This window comes from Mandrillus leucophaeus, unplaced genomic scaffold, assembly GCF_000951045.1.
Source record: "Mandrillus leucophaeus isolate KB7577 unplaced genomic scaffold, Mleu.le_1.0 Scaffold388, whole genome shotgun sequence".
Lineage (NCBI taxonomy): Eukaryota > Metazoa > Chordata > Mammalia > Primates > Cercopithecidae > Mandrillus > Mandrillus leucophaeus.
Window position 1 is genome coordinate 2041346 of NW_012104120.1, and position 23087 is coordinate 2064432.

Consider the following 23087-nt stretch of genomic DNA (forward strand, 5'->3'; position numbering starts at 1 on the left):
TGTTTTTCAATAAATCTGGGAAATTTCAAACATCATTTCTTCAAATGTGCTTTTCTGCTCTCCTCTCTCTCTGAGACCCCATTTACACATATATTATACCGTTTCATATTGTCCCAAGAGCAGCTGAGTTTGTGTTTTTTCTTCAATATTTTTCCCCTCTGTCCTTCAAATTGTATAATTTTTATTAATAAGTCTTCAAGTTCATTAACCCTTTTTTTCTGTGGTCACCAATTTGCCGTTGGTCCATCAGTACAAATTTTTTACTTCAGATATACTTCTCAGTTATAGAATTTACATTTGAATCTTCTTATATTTTCTATTTTTTTTTTTTTGCTGAAATTTGCCAGCTTTTTTTTTTAAGTTCCTAAATATGTTTCTGATAGCTGCTTTAAAGTTCTTATGAAATAATTCCAACATCTGGTTCACCTTGGGGTTCATTTCTACTGAGAGTTTTTTATTTCTTGTTAGGGGTTACATTCTTTTGCTTTTTCAGATTTCTACTAATTTTAACTGTGTGCTAGATAGTATGGATGTTAAATTGAAAGGAGGCTGCATTACATTTTCTTCCTTTAAAGTATGTTGAGTTTTGTTCTGGTTGGCAGTTAAATTCCTTGGCTGCAGTGGCTCACACCTGTAATCCCAGCACTTTGTGAGGGTGAGGTGATGGGATCGTTTGAGCTCATGAGTTTGAGATCTGCCTGGCCAACACGGTGAAACAGTGTCTCTATTAAAAATACAAAAAATCAGCTGGGCATGGTGGCACGTGCTTATAATCCCAGCTCCTTGGGAGGCTGAGGAACGAGAATCGCTTGAACCCAGGAGGTGAAGGTTGCAGTGAGCCGAGATCAGCCCACTGCACCCCATCTTGGGGGAGAGAGTCAGACTGTCTCAAAAAAAAATTACTGGACTATCCTTTCAATTCTGTCAGACTTGCTTCTTTTATGCTTTGTTTGGTTATATTAGGGTTCTCCAGAGAGACAGAACCAATTGGATATACATATATAAGCATATATATGTATATATCTATATATGTACATGCATGCATGCTCTTGTTTGTTTATTTCTTTATTTATTATAAGGAATTGGCTCACATGATTATAGAGGATGAGAAGTCTTAAGATCTTCAGTCAACAAACTGGAGACCCAGAAGAACCAATGGCTTAAGGTGCAGTCTGAGTTCAAAGGCCTGAGAATCGGAAGAGCCCGTGGTGTAAGTGTTCCAGTCCAAAGGCAGGAGATGACTGATGTTCCAGCTCAAGGAGTCAGGCAGCCAAAGTGTCCTCTTACTCAGCCTTCTGTTCTATTCAGGTCTTCAACTGATTGGAAGCCACCCATGCATATTAGGGAGAACAGTCTGCTTGACTCAGTCTACTGATTCAAATATTTATCTCATCCAAAAATACCCTTACTGACATGCCCAGAAAAATGTCTCGCCAAATGTTTGGGCACCTCATGGCCCAGTCAAGTTAACTCATAAAAGTAACTTATCACATAGAGCTATTTTATTTCAATTTTGAACTTGTTCCAACTTCATGGCTTTTATTCTAGGGTGTGGGTCTTCTCCAGTGTGGAGTCTGAGCTTCAGAGTTTTACGGTTTTAAATTTCCTCCCATCATTACCTTCATGTTAGTCTGCAGGAGGACTCCCCTGATTGATGTTTCAAGTTTGATCTGAGGATTGGGGAGCAAGGAATACAACAGGGCAGCTCTGAGCTTGGTGAGGTGAGGGCTCTGAGGTGCGAAGTGAAGTCTCACAATGCTCAGTGAAGTCTCTCCACTCTCCATGGGATGCAATTGCAACATTCCAAGCTCTGCACATTCTCTGTTACCTCCTTTAGCGCTTGGTCTTGGGTTAAGTGACCCCTGCTGGGTCTCTTGGAGTCTCACTCTGTGCACACATAGGAATCCTTGGCCAAGGGCACACACAATGAGTTCCCAAAAGGCACACTCTCCTCAGGAACCTGCCTTGAACATTCCAGCACCTTCAGCAGCTTTGAACTCTGACTTAAATCTTTTTAGTTCAGGGACACTACTGTCTCTGGGGCCCCACCTACCTGCATCACAGCAGAAAAAGCATCCCTAGAAAAAACTCCAGGGCAATTGTGGGGTTCACCTTGTGTGTTTTCCTTATCTCAAGGATCAGTCTTGCTATTCAATGCCTGAAAACAATTATCTTATGTATTTGAACTATTTTGTAGTTGCTTTCAATAGGAGGGTATGTCCTGCATCAGTCACATCATCATAACTGGATGCAGAAGTAAAACTGCCATTTTGGGGCAATTGTTTAAAAATCAGAGAATCTCACATTGCCTATCAACAAAACATTTACATGGGCAGTTCATAGTTGCCCTGGCTGCTTCAATGTCTTAGCTTGGGCAACTCTCTCACTAATAAAAGCTTGCATTTGCAGAGCCCTTTTTAGTGTTTAAAAACTCTCTTGCAAATGTTATTTGACTTGTTCCTTCTAACAAGGCATTCTTTCATTCTGCAAATAAGAAACAGACTTAAAGATGTCAATTATCTCAGTTAAGATAGTGAGAATTTCAACCTTGAGTTTCTAGCTCTGAATTTAGTGCTCTTTACCTGCTTGCTGTTGGCTACCCAGCAAGGTGCTGGGGAGGGCAGAAGGTAGGAGACCTGGGTGCATGAGGGCCCTTCAGCAGACTTTGCGAACTCCCACTATGACAGACTCTCCGTGCTTCCTTTGGGCATTCACAGGCATGGCGTTCTGGCCTGTCCCATGCTGGCCACCCTTCCTGCCTCTGTGGAAGGTCCTGTGTCTAATCTGCTCTTACCATAGGCCTCTGATTTCAGGCAATATCTTGTAGATTTTATGATTTCATTGGTGACAATGAGGGAGGTATTTTCATCATATACAACAAACACTTCACTGCAAATACTCTAAGGTTTATTCTTTCCCCTGGCTGGCACTGCATGTATCCTTTCAATTTCTCTTTTTTTTTTCTTTTTTTTGAGACAGAGTTTCGGCCTTGTCACCCAGGCTGGAGTGCAGCTGGACAGATCTACTATTTTGGCTGCTGTCTACTGACAAGTTTGCATTGGTGGAGGGTGAGGTTTTATGACAAATGTTATTTTCCGCTTTAAACCAATCTTGGAGCCTTACTCCATCTCATAACAAGTGATGTTGCTGCTGCCTCTCAGTCAGTCATGCATGGTCCACTGGTTTTGTGAGCTAGAGACAGACGATGAGCTGCACCGAGGGTCAAGGATCAGGCATTAGTGCTAACAAGTGCCCTTGCTCTGTGGCAAAATTCTCCTTTTACAGAGCACAAGCAGGATTGTGTGTGAAAGGACATGCTTGTTCATCCTGTGCAGATGCCGTTATGGATAGGTGACATGGATAATTCAGCCTAGTTAATATACTCAGAGGAATGAGAATTTGGAGTCTGAGTTTCAGAGACTTCCATTCTATGGTTTTAGATGTCGTCTCATCCTTGCCTCAGTGTTGGCCGCAGGAGGACCAACACTGGTTGGTCCTGATTGGTGGTTCAAGTTCGATCTAAGGATAGGGGAGGAAGAAATTCAAGTGGGCAACCCTGAGCTTTGTGGGGCGAGGGCTGTCGAACCCATGCCATGTCCAGGGGTGCGCTTGAAACGCGCCTCTGATTAGATTCACCTAACACGATCATTGTTCTCATTTTGCCAGAGGCCCAGAGAGGAGAGATGTGCACCAGTGGTCACATGGCTAGTGAAGAGGGAACACAGAATCCAGACCTACTCTTCTAGGGCCGAGCTGTACTTTCCATTTTGTCCTTGGCCCCACCCAGCACCGCTTGACCACTGAGAGTGCACAGACCCAAGGGGCCTTGCTGCAGAACCCAAGTCACCCGCCAGAACTCCAGCAGCTCCGTGGTCGGCTGGAGAGCGGGCAGAGTCACGCATCTGCCTGCTCTCCACTTCTGCTTTCTCCAGGAAATGAGCAGAGACCCAGCGCGAGTGATTCAGAGTGAAACGGCGCTGAAGATTGACGATGCGGGGCCGGGTCCTCTTCCCCCGAGCCTGAGGGGCTGCGGCTGGGGATGAGGGGTTCCATGCCATCTGATATCTGCAGGCGCTGACGGCCACCCCTCCAGGTAGGCCACCTTGCTCTTGGCCAAGCCAGGCCAGCCTAGAGGTGGGCATGTGGGCCCCGCCTGTCAGCGTGGGGCCTACTGGCTGCCTCCCGGGAGGCTGAGTATGGGGGCACATGTGACCCAGTGCCTGGTTCGGGTTTGTGGATGTGGGAGAGGAGGTGAGCTGGGGAGCAGGAAGTGTGTGTGGCGTGGGCGGCCCATGTGGTCAGGGCCATTCCAGGGCCTGGGTCTGCCGAAGCGTGTGTCACCGCTGAGGTTTGGGAGTCAGGCTGAGCTCCAGCAGCACTCCTTGACCTCCGACGTCAGGTCAAGTCTTTTCTCGGGGTCCTGCTATGAAAGGGTTCCTGGGAAGGGCTGACACGGGCTTTCCTGGTTGTCAAGGGGGCGGAGAGAGTAGGTCGACAGTAAGACTCGCCCTCCAAGACCCTGCATAGGTCTCTGAGGAGTGCAGAGCCGGAGGGCCATTTCCAACGAGCCTCAGACGGAGCTGGTCTGTCCTGGCCCTGCCATTACTCACTGGATTCTGGTAAGTAGGTGCCTCCCTGGGCTCACTTCCCTCATCTGAATTGTTACAGCAAACCGTTGAAACGCCGGCATTTTCTGCCTAAGCAGGGCCACCTGCTCAGTAAGGACTGATTCTTCATTTCCTCTGAAATGAAACTTCTAAAACACTAAACCGATCCTTTGTCCCAACCTATCTAAAGTGAGGGAGGAGCTGATTTGATAACTAAGGACGCTATGTATTACTCTTTCCACGGAGCACACTAATTTTAATATGAGTTTGTGTGTAGTCATTCATTTAGTTATTTAACATATAGGTGTTGAGAAGCCACACCCTGCCAGGCTCTGGTCAAAGCGGACAGGGGTCTGTGGTGCTCAGCCTGTGGGAGAGTGGCAGGTAGGGTGGGGGTCTTGGGAGGGTGGGGATGGCTCTAGTCTTCTGAGAGGGGACCTGTTTGAGGGAGGCCGAGCCCTGTGGGTTTCTGAGAAGTGTTCTTGACAAGGGTCTGAAGGCGGAGACCTGGTGGAGGTTGGTGTGGTAGAGTGGGGTAAGGGGCATGTCTGGGGCTCTGGCCAGCGAGGTAGGGAACAGGGTCAGGTCAGGGAGGCCCTTCCTGTCTCTCCATCCTGAGCACCTGGGCTATTCTTCCATGAATTTGGGAAGATTTTCAGTGTTGAAAGAAAAGAAAAGTTCAGCCAGGCACAGTGGCTCACGCCTGTAATCCCAGCACTTTGGGAGGTTAACAGGGGCAGATCACCTGAGGTCAGGAGTTTGAGACCAGTCTGGACAACATGATGAAACTCCATCTCTAAAAAAAAAAAAAAAAAAAAAAAAAGAAAGAAAGAAAAGAAAAGAAAATTTAGAAAGACCATAATAAGATAAAAGTAATAAAAGTAGCATAAACCCTGTGTGCTGATACCTTAGATTTTTTAAAGCTGAGCATCATCTTCGAAGTCCTCTTCATACCCATCCTTCTCCCTCCCTTTTCAGAAGCAGCAACTGTCCAGAATTTTAGGTTTATCGTTCCCTCGCTTTTTTTTTTTCTAGTTTTACATCCCCTATTTAAATTGCTATATATGTATGATTGCAAGCTGTTGAACTCCATAAACATGGAATTAAATATTCTTTTAAAATTTGCCTAATTGGTTCAAAAGTATGTTTCTGAAATTCCTTCATATTGTTGCATGTACCTGTAAATAATTCATGTTTTCTGCAGTATAGTATTCTATTAGATGAATATACCTCAATATATTCATCTGAGATGCTACTGATGGGCACTTGAGATATTTCAAGAGTTTATTTTTTTTTCTATTATAAGCAGTGCTGCTAGAACTATTTTTGTACATGCATCTTTGGGCGTGTGTGCAAGAATTTCTCTAGGGTATATACTCTAGAAATAGAATTGGTGGGTCATAGGTTATACATATTTTCAGCCTTACTGGCTGTCACCACATTGTTTTCCAAAGTTTTTGCTCATTTTACCCAGCCCTCGGCAATGCACCAAAGTTTCTGTTGCTCCACATCTTCACCAACATTTGGTATTGTCAGGTACTGTATTTCTGCCAATCTGGTAGAAATGAAAAGCTATCTTAGCATGTTTTTAATTTGCATTGCCCAAATTACTAAGGTTGGGCATCTTTTTCATATGTTTAGTGGCCATTTGGGGTCCCTTTTCCTGTTCACATTTTTTGTCCATTTCTCATGGGGTTACCTGTCTTTTATCCTATTGATTTGCCATAATTCAATACATGTTATGGATACTACTTTTTATCATTTATATATATAACAAATATTTTCCATTGGTTGGTGCCTTGTCTCCTTATATTCCTGTGGTTTTTATTAATGACTGAATTTCTTAGTTTCAAACAAGTTTATCCATCTGTCGCTTTATGATTTATACTTGTTCTGTGTTATCTAAGAAATTCTCCACTGTAAGGTTGTAAAATTATTCTCATATTTTTTCAAATAATTTTATAATATTACTTTTTACACTTAAGTCTCTAGTCTGCCTGGAAATGGCTTTTCTGTATGGCATGAGGTGGGAAGAAACCTCATTTTATTTTGCTTTTCCCATATGGATAACCAAGAGTCTTGGCACCATTTATTTAACAGGCCATTTTTTTTTCTTTCCTTTTTTTTTTTTTTTTTTGAGATAGAGTCTTGCTCTGTCACCGAGGCTGGAGTACAATGGCATGATCTCAGCTCACTGCAACCTTTACCTCCCAGGTTCAAGCAATTCTCCTGCCTCAGCCTCCCTAGTAGCTGAGATTACCAATACCTGCCACCCTTGCTCTGTCACCCAGGCTGGAGTGCAGTGGTATGATTTTGGCTCACTGCAGCCTCCACCTCCTGGGTTCAAGCGATTCTTCTGCCTCAGCCTCCCCAGTAGCTGGGACTACTGGTGTGCACCACCGTACCTGGCTAATTTTTTGGATTTTTAAGTAGAGGTGGGGTTTCTCTGTGTTAGTCAGGCTGGTCTTGAATTCCTGACCTTGGGTGATCCACCCACCTTGGCCTCCGAAAGTGCTGGGATTACAGGCGTGAGCCACCACACCCGGCCTAATAGGCCATTCTTTATTCACTGATCCATGGTAGCTCTGTTGTGAGTTGAGTCGTCATGTGCATGGGGGTCTTTCCTGGTTCTCTATTCTGCCAATTTGTTTAACCCTTTGCCAGTGCGAGACAATATTGTTAACCACAGGTTTATAATAAATTTCGATATCTAGAAAGAGCCTCCCCATTCTTTTCTTCTTCCTTTCTGTCTTGAAAATCTTGGTATTTTACTCCTTCATATAAATTTCAGAATTGGCTTTCAACAGAAAAAAAAAAAACTATATTCAGATTTGACTGGTAATATAATTTGGAAAGAAGTGATATCTTTATGAAAATGACTTTCCCAATTCATGAATGTGGTCTGTCTCTCCATTTATTTAGATCTTCTCTAAAGTATTTAAATACAATGTTATTATTTTCTTTATAGCAGTAGTGCATATTTCGACTAGATATATCCCTAAGTGGTTTATATTTTTATGTTGTGTCAATTGTCATTAAAATACATTTTTGGACTGTTGCTGTTTGGACTGATTCTTGTTAAAAATGCTTGCATTTTAAACAAGAATCTTTTTGGGTGTTGTGTGAAGATTGTAGGAGACCAAAGGAAGAAGCAAGACTACCAGTTCAGAGGCTTTTGCAATAACCCAGGCTAGAGGTGGTGGTGGCTTGGCCCAGAGTGATAATAGTTGAGATAATGAGAGGTGGTCAGAGTGGTTAGATTCTAGATAATTTTTTGAGGGTAGGATTTGATGACATTTAGGGTATAGAGGATGGAAGAAAGAGAGAAGCTAAAGATGACTTGAGAGCAGCAGGACGAATGAGATTGTTGCCTACTGAGCTGGCTTGAGGGCAGTAGAAGCAGATTTGGAAGGTGATGGTGATCAGAAATATGAGTTTGGTCATATAAAGGTAGAATTGCCTGTTAGACAATATGTGAAGAAAGGAAGTCTTTGCACTCTCCACCCCCACCCCAGTGACCTTCATGGTAGACAAGCAAGGCAACTTGACCAACTGGGAGAAAGAAGGAAGATATCTTGTGTAGGAGGGAAAGGAAAATGAAATTCTCAGAGTTCCTAGAGTCACACCTTAGAGTTACTACCCATTTTATTTACAATTAGGGGCTTACATTTGTAATCTCCCTCCAAGTGCTATAAACCATCAAAATGCAGATAGATGATATCTTCTAAACCCTTGGCTGTCAATCCCCTTTGAGGTATCTGCACTCCTTAAAAGCTTAAATATCAAAGTCTAGACCTTTGTTATCCAATACAGAAGCCACTAGCCATACTTGAAATGTAGCTGATGTGAATTGAGATGCACTGTAAGTATGAAATACACACTAGATTTCAAAGATATTACAAACTATCAACAAAATTTATAAAATGCCTCAGTACCTAAAAATATTGATTACATAGTGAAAATATTTTGGATATATTGGGTTAAATGAAATATACTTTAAACATTAATTTAATCTATTTATTTTTATTTTAAAAATGTGTCTACCAGAAAATTTGAAATTACACATGTGGCTGGAATTTGTGCCTGGCTTTCTATTTCTAATACTTCTGTTGGACAGTAGGCTTTAGAGGAATGATACTTCTTGTTCTTTGGCCAGAGGCTTTCACGGGAACACAGTTCAAGATGGATGAGAAGTAGGAGAAGTGAAAAGCCACTTGAACCAAATAATTCCAAGAAGAAAGAAAATATACAAGCTAAGAATAATGGATTTAGTACCTAAATAAACCAGGCACTTGTACTTTAAACTCAATCCTCAAGATGAGATAAGTTTCATTATTCCCATTTTACAGATGAGAAAATGGAGGCTCAGAGACGTAAGGTTCTTTGCCCGCGAATAGTGAGTGGCTGAGTTGGGATTTGACCCTAGTTCCACCTGATTTTAAAGCCTGTGCACTTGCATTAGACCAGACTACCACTAAAGGGCTGAAGAAGCTACACTTCTAGAGAGGAATAGTGAATATTTGGCAGGAGTATGACAGTGGTTCCTCCCTTTTGGCTGAATGATTAATTCTTCTTTTGAGAATTCATAGGAAACAAAATCATTGCAGCAGGGCTCCTTCCCCTCAGCATTGCCCATGACAGCAGTGGAGACAATCTGAGCATCCAGTTGTTACAGAGGGAGAGTCAATTATGGGTGATCCATTGAGAGGATGCTCCATGGTCACTAGGTCTGATACTTTAAGGAAAAGGGCAATGTAGAACATGTTTATGATATGATGGATGATTAATGCAACTAAATCATTTTCACATTAATTACAAGCAAAATATACTTGTGATATGGGATGTTTGGGGTGTTGCTTTTTCTGGCCAGAAACCTATGTGGCCAGTGGCACCTTTGCCTGAGTTCTTGTCCTGCATCCAGGAAGAATGAGGGATGCAGACATGTGGAGGGCGAGCAAGATGAAGAGGAGCTTTATTAAGTGTTAGAACAGCTAAGGGGAGACCCGCAGTGGGTAGCTTCTCTTTATAGGCAGGTTGTCCTGATGAGTGCTCAGCTGTCAGCAGAGAGGGTATCTCCTCTCTGCAGCTTGTTGTCCCTATGTCCGCAGCTCTCAGCAGAGAGGAGGCCCTGGAGAAGGTAGCTCCTCTCTGTAGCTGGTCCTCCTATAATCTTCCCAGCTCTCAGCAGAGAGGAGCTCCTCCCTGCAGCTGGTCATCCAGTCATCTCCCCATCCTCTGCTCTGCTCTGGCTGAATCCAGGGTTTTTATGGACCTCAGAGGGGAGGAAATGAGAGCCAATTGGGCCATGTATGGCCATGAGCAGCCTGAAAAAGGCAACACAAGTCCCCACTCTGGTTCCTGGGTCTGGTAACCCAGCCCCCAGCCTTTAGGCCCTCCCTGGTTTGAAGGTGGGACCTTACTGGGGACCCGCCACCCTCCACCCAGGAGCCTGTCTGCCCTCTGCTGCCTTCCATGGTGCCCTAGCTGTTCATGCCAAAGGACATCTGAAGGCCAGTGCAAGTGGCCCTCAACCCCTTCCCCTCATCATAGCCTAAGGCAGAGGCTCCTGATCCTCACCAGGTCCAGGCCAGAATATGGGACAAGGGCAACATCACCAGGAGCTCCCCCTGTTGCCAAGGCTGTCAGGAGCCACTGGGGCAGAGCTAATCAAGGGCCTGGGCTGGAGGTAGGAAGTGGCAGGCTAGGTGGTCACTCTGACTTAGGATGGCAGACTCTGAGATACTGCCCTGGGTGGCCCATGGAGAGCTTCCTCCCAAGGCCCAGGAGCCCAGCACCCTTGGCGGGGTGGGTGCCGTGGCTGTACCACTGGCTGGGTCTCTGAAGCGGGCACCACTCCCACTTTCCACCCTGGCCCCAAAGCCTGGCCCTAGCTCCACACTGGCACCCTTCTCTGCCTGACCATGCTGTCCCATCATGCTGCTCCCCTGCTGGCCGGCTGGCAACCCGGCCTGGCTCCATCATGGAAGCCCCCAGGGTAGTGGGCTGCTGGAGTTGGGGGGCTGTCTGCCTCCTCCCCTTGCTCTCCCTGCAGTGGCCATCACTGCATGATGGCAGTGGCTGTACCAGACTGCCTGCTGCTGCCATCACTTGGATGTGAAAATTAGTAGGCATAAAGAGAAATATTTGTTGATTTTTGTATTTTCCATGTAATAATAAGAACATTTCTCAGTAGCGTTCTAATGTCGGCTTTTAAAAGGATAAGCACAAACTAGAAAGAGAAATGTAGTCAAAGATAAATGCATGTACACATAAAGAAACTGTGTGGAGGTTGGCTAAAACATGTGAGCAATTAGCAATGTTGCAACACGCTGCCAGGAACCCACCGAGCAACTGTGGACAGAATCCAGGTAGAGTGTCCCTGCATGCAGAAGGCTTCAGGGTGGCAGATGCTATAACAGAGGCAGGGTCGAGCACCCCTGCAGCTGTTTGTCCCCAGTATTTCTGCCCTGAGAATGCCTGTTCTTTAGGAGAGGAAGGAGGGTAGCAATTAAAAGGGTGACGAAGCCCAGGATGAAGAGTGTGAGTCGCAGGGCACAGGCTCCTAAGCCCACCCAAGAACCAAGCCTGCACGTCCAGTGTATGCACAGCAGCTCCACGTGGTCTCAGCCTTCGAGGGGTGTGAAGGGTGATTGAAGAGCCAGGTGGATCAGGGTGGCAAATGCCCAGATGTTCAAAAGGGGAAAAGCCCAGGACACTGCCCTGCTGTCAGATCACAGATTCTTGTATTTCCTTTTAGCCTCACACACCTGTGGACCTGTGGGCCAGGACACCTTAACTCTATTGGAGTGACAGGGACAGAAGGGAGGGGCAGTGCCCCCAGGTGAGTCTACACCTCTGTAAGTGGGTGAGACCCTCACAATCACCCCCGTGGAAGACTGCCTTTGTTCCACAAAATACTTCCTTCCTCACAAAATTGCAAGTGTCTGAATCATCTCACTTTTGAAGTGTGTATTTAATGTGATGATTTTCCCTCCCAAAGTGCTTTAATTAAATGACTGTGGCATTTTATAATCGATAAAGACTTTGAATTGAGGAAATACAAGAGTGAGAAAGAGAGAGTATTCATGAATAACGATGACATAAGGAGGAACGAGAGGGGAGCCACAGTTGTTATAGGCAGTAGGCACTGGGGAAAATGATTGATTTGGGAATTAATGCAGGCCAACCTTTGTGTGGCCTGCCTGACTGTGCCAGCCAAGGGCTTTTACTGCCAAGCTTCCCTTTTCTCCTGTACATGGAACGATCAAAGCCCTGCTGCCCACCGTCTGCCTCACTGTCCTGCTGTAATTACTGAGATCATATCTTGATGCAGCCTTGAAAACTGGAAAGGGCTGTTGCCTGCTGGTGATGGCTGCCTTCTAATGGCAGGATGGCCTGATAGTAGGAGCAATTTGGAAGTGGAGAGGGGCAGGGTTGCTTCTTGTGTTGAGGGGGGAAGCCAAGAGCTGTGTCTGGAAGGTGGCAGATTTGGACTGTGGTGCTGAAGGAGGAGCTTTCCAACCAGAGGGGTTAGGTTGTGAGTGATCAGTGGATTCGCTTAACCCCATTGGGGGTGCAGGGAGAAATTAGGCAAGGAGGGGGTTGGGTCCTATCATCAGGGCCACAAGCTTAGGAAGGTTCCCAGAGAACATGGGAGCTGTGGAGGACGTTTGCTCAGGGGAGGGACATCTGGAGTTGTGCTGTAAAGTCTGACAGTGTGGAGTGGGTTGGAGGTGGAGGGGAGCCTGGAGGCGGAGCGTTATCATGGTGCAGCCAGGGAACAGATGAGCAAGCAGAGGGGTTAGTGCCGGGCCCACCTTGGGCTACCAGCCTCATAGAAGGCACACCCAGAAGACTTGTGTCACCCACGCAAGTGGCATTCTTAGGTCCCTTGAGCCCTTTCTGTTCTATTCAGATGCCATCCTCCCACCTCCTCAGCACATAGAATAATTAAGAAAATTATTCCTGGCACATTAAGAGGTCTGCCAGCTTGTGGGAGACTCATTCTGGTTAAACAAATATTCAGCTCTCAGAGGAGAAATCAAGATTGTGAACCTGGGCGAATTTGAACAGCAGAACTTCACTGGCAGACAGATCCTTAAGGAGCATCTACTCTAAATGCTTCATGTTACAGGTGGGGAAACTGAGTCACATAAAAGCAAAGAGACTCAGCTTGGAGCCTGAAGCCCCTACTCCCAGTGGCTAGCAGTATATTTCCTTTCTCTTCTCTTAGGTGAAAAGCCTCAGGAGCCAAGCTGCACCTGATAGTGTCTCTTTTTCTCTCTAACCTAAAAGCAGAGTTTTCTGGGTCCAGATTGGCCTGGCACAGGAGAGGACAGGGAACCCAAGAAAATGAGTCACTCTATCTGTGACGTAGGTGGTTTGTGCCCTCACTTTTTTGTGCTTTGATGATTCCAGAGAACTAAGAGATCTTTAATTCCTGAGGAGCCAGGCATGCATACTTCCAGATATGTTTCAAAGCTTCACTTGTGATTTTTGTGTGCTTATTCTGACCAAATTATTCTTGAAATTTAATAAGCTAAATGGGATGATTGTGTGAGCAAACCAAGCCATCTGGAAATGTGTCAAAATCTTTCTTACCTTAGCACGTGAGGTATAAACGATCCTGCAAAATTCCCCTGTGATTTTCCTTCTCTGGGAGTTTGGAGGGTGAGGAATCGGATGGGGGTTGCTCAGAGTCTGGAGACATTCTTAATGGAGTCCCTGCCCAAGCTTTCTGCCCTGTTCCTGCTCACATCCCTCCCAGTTGAACAAAGCCAGGTCTAGTTAAGCCCGGCCTGTCCTGTGGCTTTGTTTCTCCTTCCTCTTCTCTCTAACCTGCCTGTTTCATAGCTTCTTTCTACCTCCCTCAGACTCCCTCTCCAAAGCCACTGCTTCTGTGACACCTCTTCCACCACCCCCTAAGCCTCCTCCACTCCCATGTATTAGAGCATCCCTTTCCCTGTCTCCTCTCCTCGCAGGCTGTGAGCTCCTGGTGGCAGAATCACCAGTGACAGGCAGCTGCCAGGTGCTCCTGTCACTCTCTTCTGAGAGCCCCACAGTGACTCCCAGGACCGTTCCGTGAGACAGCACCATGTCCATGTCCATCGGCCTGCCGTTCTGGGCTCTCTGCAGGGCCCTCTCACCATGCACTCACTCAACCCCTGAGACCCTGTCCCTGCTTTTTCTTGGACACCTGTGCAATTTGCCAGACACTCACTCAGGCTGCCCGGAGTGCCTGTCCACTTACTGCCAGGGTCCGTCCTTACTCTTCAGTGTCCACCACCAGTGCCATATGTTCTAAGAAGCTCTCCCAGACTTCTCCACTCTTTCCAGGCTGGGCCACAAGCCTCCTCTTGCCCCATAGTCACCACCACCCTGCCCAATGACTGTCCCACTGCATCTGCTTCCTTGCTGGCCCCCTGCTCTCCCTGATATTTGAAGTCCAGGGTGTGGACAGAGGGTAATCCTGCTCCTTGCATGTTTAATAATCCAGAGACCCACTACACAGAACACACCAAGTAGAGCAGTGGCTTTGCCTGGTGGACAACTGACTGACACTGAGTGTGCTGGTATCTGTGGAGGGAATGCTGGCCAAGGAGTGTCCATGTTGTCCAAGGCTAATGAACCCTTATCCTTGAGGCTCCCAGGGATCTGCTTTTCTCTGGGGCAAGAGTGCAATCACAGAGTCTTGTTTTGGGCCTCCCAGCTTGTTGTGTAGCTGTGGGCAGACAGCGGGTCTGGCTTGGATCTCCTATGGCTGGGGGTCAGCAACAACTATGCAAGTCCAGCCAGGGACTCCCTGCAACACTGCAGGCTTCAGCTAGTACCTGAGGTGCCCCCATGGCATATTCCACCACCACTGACCACTGCCTGAAGCCAGCCTTGAGTGCTGGAAGAGGGGACCTGGGTTTGACCGTGATTCTGATGCTTGTCAGCTCTTTGATTTCAGATAAATTTCTTGTTTTCTGAGTCTCGCTTTACCCATCTGTACAGTGGGAATAGTAATGCCTACCTTATTGGTTTTCTAAGCGTAGAGAACGTTGATGTCTCTGTTAGTAGATGGTCACTCTTCCATGGCCGTTCTTACCTAAGGGAATATTTTCTTACATTTCAGTGGAGACCAAGCCCCGATTGGCTCCCAGGATAGAGAGGTTCACCACCTTTCCACAGGGGCTGGGGCTTCTTGTAACCTGTGCTGTCTCCAGCTCAGGTCTTTGTCCCCATCATGATAGCTCAACCATAGCCAGATGGTAGGGGCCAGCCAGGGGAACTGCTCCCTGGCCATTTTTGGCAATGTGGAAGTAGGTACACATACCGAGATGCAGAACCAGCTCCTTCCGCAGGACACTGTGAGTTCCTGTATTCCGCTGTTGCAAAAACCATAGAGGTGTGTGCTGGCCAGGAGCCCAGTGTGGACTGGAATCAGAAAAAAGGAAGTTTTGAGAGCCAAGGAAGCTTTGCTGACCTGCCTAGTTCCTTCCAATGGGAGTCTCCATTTTAGTCTTCAGGGGATCCCCTGAACTTCTGGAAAACACCTGCATTGCCTCCATCTCCTCATGAGTCCTTTGAAGCAGGTGTAGGGCCCTGGGACTTACCATTCTCTGCCTGCAGGCACACTCAGCCCTTGGCCCAGGTAAGAAGTGGGGACACTCATTAACTGGTGATGCCTAGGGCAGCACTGAGGTGATTGCTGGAGTTATCCATGAGTCCAGCAGTTGTGCCTGCTCCTGGCACTCCCTTGAGGAGGAGCTGGCCACACAGGGCCCACAAGGAACCTCCTGAGTGGCCCACTCCTTGCTCTCCCACCTGCTGTCTACATAGCTGCCCCTGACTCCACCTGGCCCTGATGTGGCATCCCCCAACACAGGCTTGGTCTTGGAGGCAGCCCTCCTGCTTGTGTCTCCACATTGCGTCCTCACTGTGGCCAAATCCTCATATGCAGCCCTGTCTGGCCATGCTCAGGCCCACGTCTCTAAGGCCCTGTCCTGACGTCTAACAAACCAGCTCCTTGTGAGGAGACCCGATATTGGACACACTCAGCGGCTGGCCCAGGGGGAGGTGATGAAGGCAAAAAGAAGTGTCTAGGCTGAGACTGGGGCAGCTGACTCAGACCTTGGGGCTGAACCCCAAAGATGAATGGAGGCCCCAGAGCACACTTACAAAGGCCATGTGGGGCTCAGGCTCTCTGGGGAAGTGCAGATTTTAAGGATTTCGAGGCAGCAAGGTGCAGAACACAGAAAAGGCCTTGCAGTGGGCACTCTGTGGGCATCTAATGCGTACTGGACACCCTCTCACATATGTTGGCTTGCTTAATTCTTTCTGCAGTGTTGCAAGGACGATATTGTTCCCATTTTACAGCTGGAGACATTGAGGTTGAGGGAGCCCAAGTTGCTAAGGTTACAGGTTAGAAAGAGGTGGAGCTGGGATTTGAATCGGATCTGTGTGATGCTGCTCTGGGTTGGCCTGGCCTTGGAACTCAGGAGGGGCCAGCCTGGGCAGAGGGACTAGGTTCAGGGAGGTGGTGGTGCTTACCAGTAAGTCAGGGCCAGAGACTGTCACACTGCCCAGGCTAACAGGCCCACTCTTAGATGCATGGAGCTACTTGAGGGTGGGCCTGGAACACTCAGGTCTCACCCAGTTCACAGGTAACCTAGGAGCTAGTGTCAGGGCTCTGGACAGCAGGCCCTGCCATGAAGCAGTAGAGACCTAGCAGGGGCTCCCAGCTCCCTTCCTGACCTGCTTTGTGATATTCTATGAGCCACCCACATCTCTGGGCATCACAGAGCTCTGGCGGTCTCAGCCTCCCATGTCTTCCTGGCCCCTGGCCTCACCTGGGGACATGTTGTAATCACCTTAGACCCTGTAGCCAACACTTACACGTGGCGCCCACCCAGAAGTAAGTCACAATGTTGGGGAACACGGCCTCCCAGGTGGTCTGGTGAGTGGCTTGAGTGGGCGATGGCTGCTCTGTTTTCAAGCTCACCGGGCATCTGATGTGCAGGTGTGCATCTGGCAAAGATGCACGTGTGACTTTTTGGAGTCAGAGGCACATCTTGGTGAGTTATCTCCAATAAGGTCCCGCCTTACTTCCGTTTCCAAGGCAATCTCTCTAATCAGAGTGATCACAGCCCTGTACCTCCTGGCTGTTCTTTCTTCTTCTCTTTCCTGTTCCAGGCTTGGTTTACTGCCAGCCAGGACAACCTTTCTAGAATAGTGTTTCCCGGGCCATTTTCCTGCTTAGTACTTCCAGGGTCTCCCCATTACCCAGAACGCCAGGTCTAACCGTGCTGACCTCCCTTTCCTGGTCCCTCATGACTCCTGGTGGCATCATGTCCCATGGTCCCCAGGTCACCTTGGCCTGTTTGCTGCATGCCTGCCTCCAACTTGCTTCCTGCCTGGCCTTCTCTGAGCAACCCTTCCATCCCCACGGGTGCTCCTGTCCTCCATGGCCCCACGCACATTTGTTCTGCTACAGTCCTGTGCCCCGGCTTTGAGACGGCCTCTGAGGAGGGGATATGCTGTCCATTACAGAGCCCCTCCTGTGACCTGCTTCTCGACAGGCCATCTCGTGGTGTCTCCCTCAGCACATTTTTCAGACGAGGATTGGCACTGTGGAGAGTCACTTCTGAGATTCCACAGCTCATGTCATGAGGAGCAGGAGCCGGAACACAGGACTTGACGCTGGATTCCAATTTTGCCTGCCCACGATGTCTGTCTTCTAGCCTGGGACATCACACCAATCTCCTGCACATTTGAAGCACTCTGGTGTCACTCTCCTGCCCCCAAGGGTGCCAGGGCTGGAGGCTTGTGGCTGTGGCAGTGACAAAGCCCCTGTGACAGTCCTGTCCCAGCTTTCTAGCAGGTGGGCCTCGCCTGTGCAGATCAGATCAAGATTTCCATGAAACACTCTTTCTGAGCAGCAGTGGCCTCTCAGGGGAGCAGCGAGGGGCAAGAGGCCTTCACCCCACTTCTGGCGAGACACTGAAGACCTCTTTCTCTCGGGGACCGTCTGTCAACTCTATCATGCTCGGTCTTTGCTCAATCTGTTCTCAGTGGGGGAGATGAGTTGAAGGTGTGGGGTTTATCCACAACCCCAGATATGGCTCCTGCTTTGCCTCATACTTCTAAGAAGGCAAAATTTAACACTGTGCATGCCAAGTGGTACTGGTTCCATAAACGCTGATGGGAAATGTGGATAGGTCTGGTGGGGGAGGTTTTATCTGGGACAGCCATGCTGTATCCGCCGAAGCTCTCCAGAGAAACAGAACAATAGGATGTGTGCATGTGTGTAGGCAGAGAGAGATTTATTTTAAGGTACTGGTTCACACAATTGTGGCGGCTGGCAAGTTTGAAATATTCAGAGCCGACTGGAGACTCAGGGAAGGGTTGCTGTGAGTTGGAAGTCAGTCCATGGCAACTCTGAAGGGAGATCAGAGGTCTCTCATGAAATGTGCTATAGACCCAGCAGGCCCGTGCGGCCCCAGAGAGCACATGCTGCTGGGCTCACAGCCCCTGCCACGTCTCCATTTCCTCCTCCACAGACAGCCACACTCACCTGGTTTTTGCCCCAGGGGCACGTGAGGTCTGGGAGGTGAGGAGAGGGAAGTGGGAGGTGGAGGGAGCAGAATGTCTGTAGACAGGGCTCTCAGGGTGACTGTGGGGAAGAGGGTGGGGCCTGGTCATAGCTACTCTGAGACAGCAGGCAGAGAAGGAGATCACACACTCAGTGTTCAGAGCTTTCAGTGTTGGGGCTTGAAGCATGGGGACTTTGGAGCTAGCAGGGGCAGAGGCACAGAGACCTATTGTAACATCCAGTGTCCCTCCTATCCCCTTCACACCCCACACGCGTATACACCAGGGCTCCTGCTGTCAGTTAATACATTACTGACGTGGGCAAGGACTTTCCCCACAGTGGAGAGTTGGGAGAGGAGGGCCTCCTGTTTTGGAGGAGCTAGACAACCTCAGAGGGAGAGTGGTGGAGAGGTTTTGGAGGCAGACAGATCTGGACCTCAGTGAGCTGCAGGCTCCTGCTCCCAGCCTCAGTTTCCTCATCTGAAAATGGTATCCCACGTCATGGAGTCATCATGCAGGCTGAACAGTGCAAGTGTGCAGCTGGCCTGCCACACACTAAACCCCCAGCAAGGCTAAACTCCAGCTTCGCTTGAGACACTTTAGCCTCTCACATTGCGCTTTTAGTTTTCACCCTCTTGGTCCACTGTCTGGGCTGAGGGTGAGGGGTGATCAGGGCTTGCAGTAATGCTAGGTAAAATCTAGATGATAGGATTCTTCTGCTTCCAAAGTCCCTCTCCAAGGCTACTCCTCAGGTGGTGGTCCTCTAGGTGTGCTCCCTGAACCAGCTGCCTCTGCACCTCCTGGGAACTCTTTAGAGATACAAATTTCTGGGACCCACTCCAGACTTACTGAATTGTAAACTCTGGGGCTGGTGTCCAGAAATTTGGTTTTAACAATCTCTTCAGGTGATGCTGATGCATGCTGAAGTTTTAGAACCACTGCTTTCAGAACAGTTTCTCCAGGAGGGCAGGTTTTAGGCTGAAGGTTCACCTCCAAGCACCACCCCAAGGCTGACCATCAGCAGGCGAAGCATCCCAAAGGGAGCCTCAGAGCACTGGGTCTTAGATCAGCTCTTTCCCCAGGGGCCCACAGGAAAGCCTGGAGGCTGTCATTCCATTGACACCAGTCACCTCACCTACACGTCCCTCCTTTGCTTTGTATGTTAAATACACTGTGCTTTGGGGGCCCTTTACCACGTCCTGCAGCAGCTCCAATGCTCTTGTCCAGTTTCTGCAAATTCTCAGGGCCTTGGGTCCTCCAAGCTACTTCTATCTCTTAATTTCTCTGATCTTGTCGCTGGGTCTCGTCTGTGTCCCCTTTGTTTACAATGGTGTTCCTCCCTGCCCGGAACTAACCCAGGTGTGGAACACAGAGCTCCTGTAATTGGCTTTTCATAATCCCTCCAACACAATGCCTTTGTGTGGCAAATGTTTACTGAAGCCTTTGCCCAGAAGGGAATTCTCACTCCTGAGAACACCAGCTGCGTGAGCGTGCCCAGGGATGCTGCGTAAACACACTGTGCCTCCATCTCATCTCCACCTGGGGCTGGGAGTGTGTGGGCTCATGACAGTTCCTGGGCCATGGGCTTTTGGGAGAATTAAATCAGGTTAGGCAGGCAAAGCCCTCGGCAGGGGACCCAGTAGGGAGCTAGCACTCAGTAGATGCTACTATTGTTGATTTTACTGTGGTCATTAAACAGGATGAGTTATTTCCTCTTCCTTTATCTTTTATCTATTTATCTATCAATTTTATTTATAAATTTACAATTGTAGTACATACCACAATCTATAAATAACATAACATAAAATTCACCATCATAACCTTTTTTAAATGTATAGTTCAGTGGCACTGAATACATTCATGATGTTGTACAATCATCAGCACTATCCAGCTCCATTACCTTTTCATCTTGCAAAACTGAAACTCTGTGCCCATCAAACACTACCTCCCCATGCACCCCTCTCCCCAGTCCCTGGGAACCACCATTCTCCTTTCTGGCTATGAATTTGTCTGCTCTAGGGACCTCATATCAATGGATCATACAGCATTTGTCCTTTCGTGACTGGTTAGTTGACTTCGTATAATTCTCTCAGGGTTCATCCATTTTGTAGCATGTGCCAGAATTGTCTTCCTTTTAAAGGTTGAATAATATTCCATTTCATTGATTACACATTCATCTATCATTGGACTCTGGCTTGTCTCCACCCTCTGGCCATTGGGAATAATGCTACTAGGAACACGGGTGTACACGTGTCTGCTTGTGTCCCCGCTTTCAATTCTTTGGGGTATGATTTTACTTTTTATAATTGACCCACCTTGTCTATTAGTTCAACTAATTTGATGTAACAATCAATTATAAACATAGTCTTTTTAATTGGATGCAAAAGTGGATGAGAACTTAGAGGACAGTCTCCCCACTTGACCAACGTGGAGGCAGAGGCCAGGGAAGGGCCCTGAGTGAGTTCTTGTCTGTGGGTGGCTTCTGTGGACAGGAGCCTCAACCTGTCCCCAGCCGGTGGCATCCTGAAGAAAGAGGAAGCATGGTTAAGGTGGAGCGTGTGGGCTTTGGAGTCAGATGCACAGAACTTGGCTGGCAGCCCCGTGGGAACCTATGGAACCACTCTGAGGCTCTTTCCAGCACCTGTGAAGTACTACTATTTACCACCTTGTAGGATGTTGCTGTGGAGATAGAGATGGTACAGAGATGAAAATGCAGAGCCACTATAAAGTGAGCTCTCAGGGAGGGAAGTCACTACTTTGATTAAATAGAGATTTCTATCCCCACTGTACATGATAAAAGCTGAAGCCAAGGGACTAAAATCCCCACCTCTGGCTTTTCCATTAGTTCTCTTTCAACCTCGGTACATGTTTTCTTAAAGTCAGGTTTACTGAGATATAATTTACATAAAAATAATTTACTTTTTTTGGTGCACACTTTGGACAAATGTAGACAGTCACGTGACTACCACCAAGTAACTCCTCCTCCTGAGAGCGTACTTCATTGTGGCTCTGCGTTTTCATCTCTGTATCATCTCTCTTTATCTTCACAGCAACACCGCCTGAGGCAGTAAATACTAGCAGTATTTGATGGCTGCTGAAAAGAGCCTCAGAGCAGCTCCATAGCTCAGAACTGCTACTAAATAGCAAGTTCTGTGCAGCTGACTCCAAAGCCCACACACTCCTCCTTGACCGCTTTCAAGACACAGAACATTTCTGTCCCCGCAAAATTCCGTCCTGCCTTTGTAGTCATCCCCTTATCCCCAATCCCTGGCAACCACTGATCTTATTTTCTGTCCTTAACAATTTTGCTTTTTCCAAAATGTCATCTGAGTTGAATGTGACAGTAGGTAGCCTTTTGGGGTTGGTTCCTATCAGCCGACAGAAGGCCTTTGAGATGCATCCGGGGTGCTGTGGATGTCAGCTGTGTGTTCCTTTGTGCTGTGGAGAGGGATTCTGCTGTATGGATGGACCTGAGTTTGTATATTCATTCGTTCTGTGAGGGGCATTTATGTTTTTTCCAGATTTTGGCAGCAATGAATGGAGCTTCTAGAAACATTCATGTACAGGTTTTTGTAGGAGCATAAATTTTCATTTCTCTAGGGTGAATAGCTAGGGGCGGAACTCCTGGGGGTATGTTTAACTTTCCCAGAAACTGCCAAACTTCCTTCCAAAGTGGCAGTGCCATGTTTGCATTCCCATCAGCAAGGGTGAGAGTGGTGGTTGCTCTGTACCCTTGCCATCGTCAAGTTTTGTTTGCTTGTTGAAGACATACTAATTGGTGTGTCCTGGCATCTTGTTTTAATCATCATTTTCCTAATGATGATGCTGTTGTCCATCCTCAGTATTTCTGACAGTGTCAGCTGTGCAGGTAGATGTGAACACTGTTCACAGTACATCACCTCTGTCTCCCTACCCCTTTTAATTTGGTTTTAGATTGTAAGGTCTCCTTGTTGACATGAAACCACGGAGAAGAGGGTAGCAAGGACTAGCTCTACCCTGAATGTGTTTTAGGAACAAGAATGGCTTTGTTATTTATTTATTTATTTATTTATTTATCTATTTATTTATTTATTTATTTATTTATTTTGGAGTGCTCCAGATTGAGGCCAAGACTCTGCTGAAAACAGGGGCAAGAGTGTTTGGATCTGCTGACATGCAGTGAGGCACTGGCTTTTGCATGGAGAGGAAAACAGATCATTTACAGCCATGCATGCTAAGCCGCTATTCTATTCTGTATCATCTGGTTTAGAGGCTTCCCCAGCTCCAAGGCCTGAGGGCCATGGCCCATTACGGAAATGGCAAACAGGCAGTTTCTGCACCTGGAGTTTATAATCTGGAAATGAGAATAGTTGCAGAGGCTGACAAGAAATGGGGAAAGAATTTTAATCTTTAATTTTTCAAAGCAACTCTTTGTCTGCAGGACCCAGCTTTTCTGCAGAAGGCACTGAGTCCCAAGCTACCCCTTTGGGTCATTCCACATGTCTTCTTGCTCCAGGGCAGCTTTTCCTGGGAACAGCTTCTTGGCATCTTAGCTCCAAGGGCTGCTAGATCACATCTCACATTCTGAGACTCCCAACTCTGCAAATCACTCAGTAGAACGTCAGGGATGAAAACAGTCATCAAAATGTTTACTTAGCAGCCCAAATATCAGCAATCCAGCAGTTGCTTCATGCTCCAGATGTTACCCTTCACTGGGGCAGCTATGCGCAGAATGCCTGGTGTGGGTTGTTACAATGCAGAGCAAGCTCTGATGATGCTATGTATGCCTGAGGGTGGGTGGGGTGCAGGCTGAGGGTGGACAGTGACACCCAGAGACCTGGGGGCATGCATGGCCAATCCCAGCACTGGTGCTGCTGAGGTCATAGAGAATCGAGGAAGCACGGTTAAGGTGGAGCGTGTGGGCTT

The 23087-nt window shown here is 47.5% G+C and overlaps 1 protein-coding gene across 1 annotated transcript in view; it reads left to right on the top strand.

Moving 5' to 3' along the window:
• The first annotated feature begins 4563 nt into the window (after positions 1 to 4563).
• Positions 4564 to 23087, top strand: part of WDFY4 (WDFY family member 4) — a 295291-nt gene continuing 276767 nt past the window's right edge. Inside the window, exon 1 of the mRNA XM_011990946.1 lies at positions 4564 to 4619. The gene's annotated coding sequence lies outside the window, so the exon portion shown is untranslated. The remainder of the gene's footprint in view (positions 4620 to 23087) is intronic.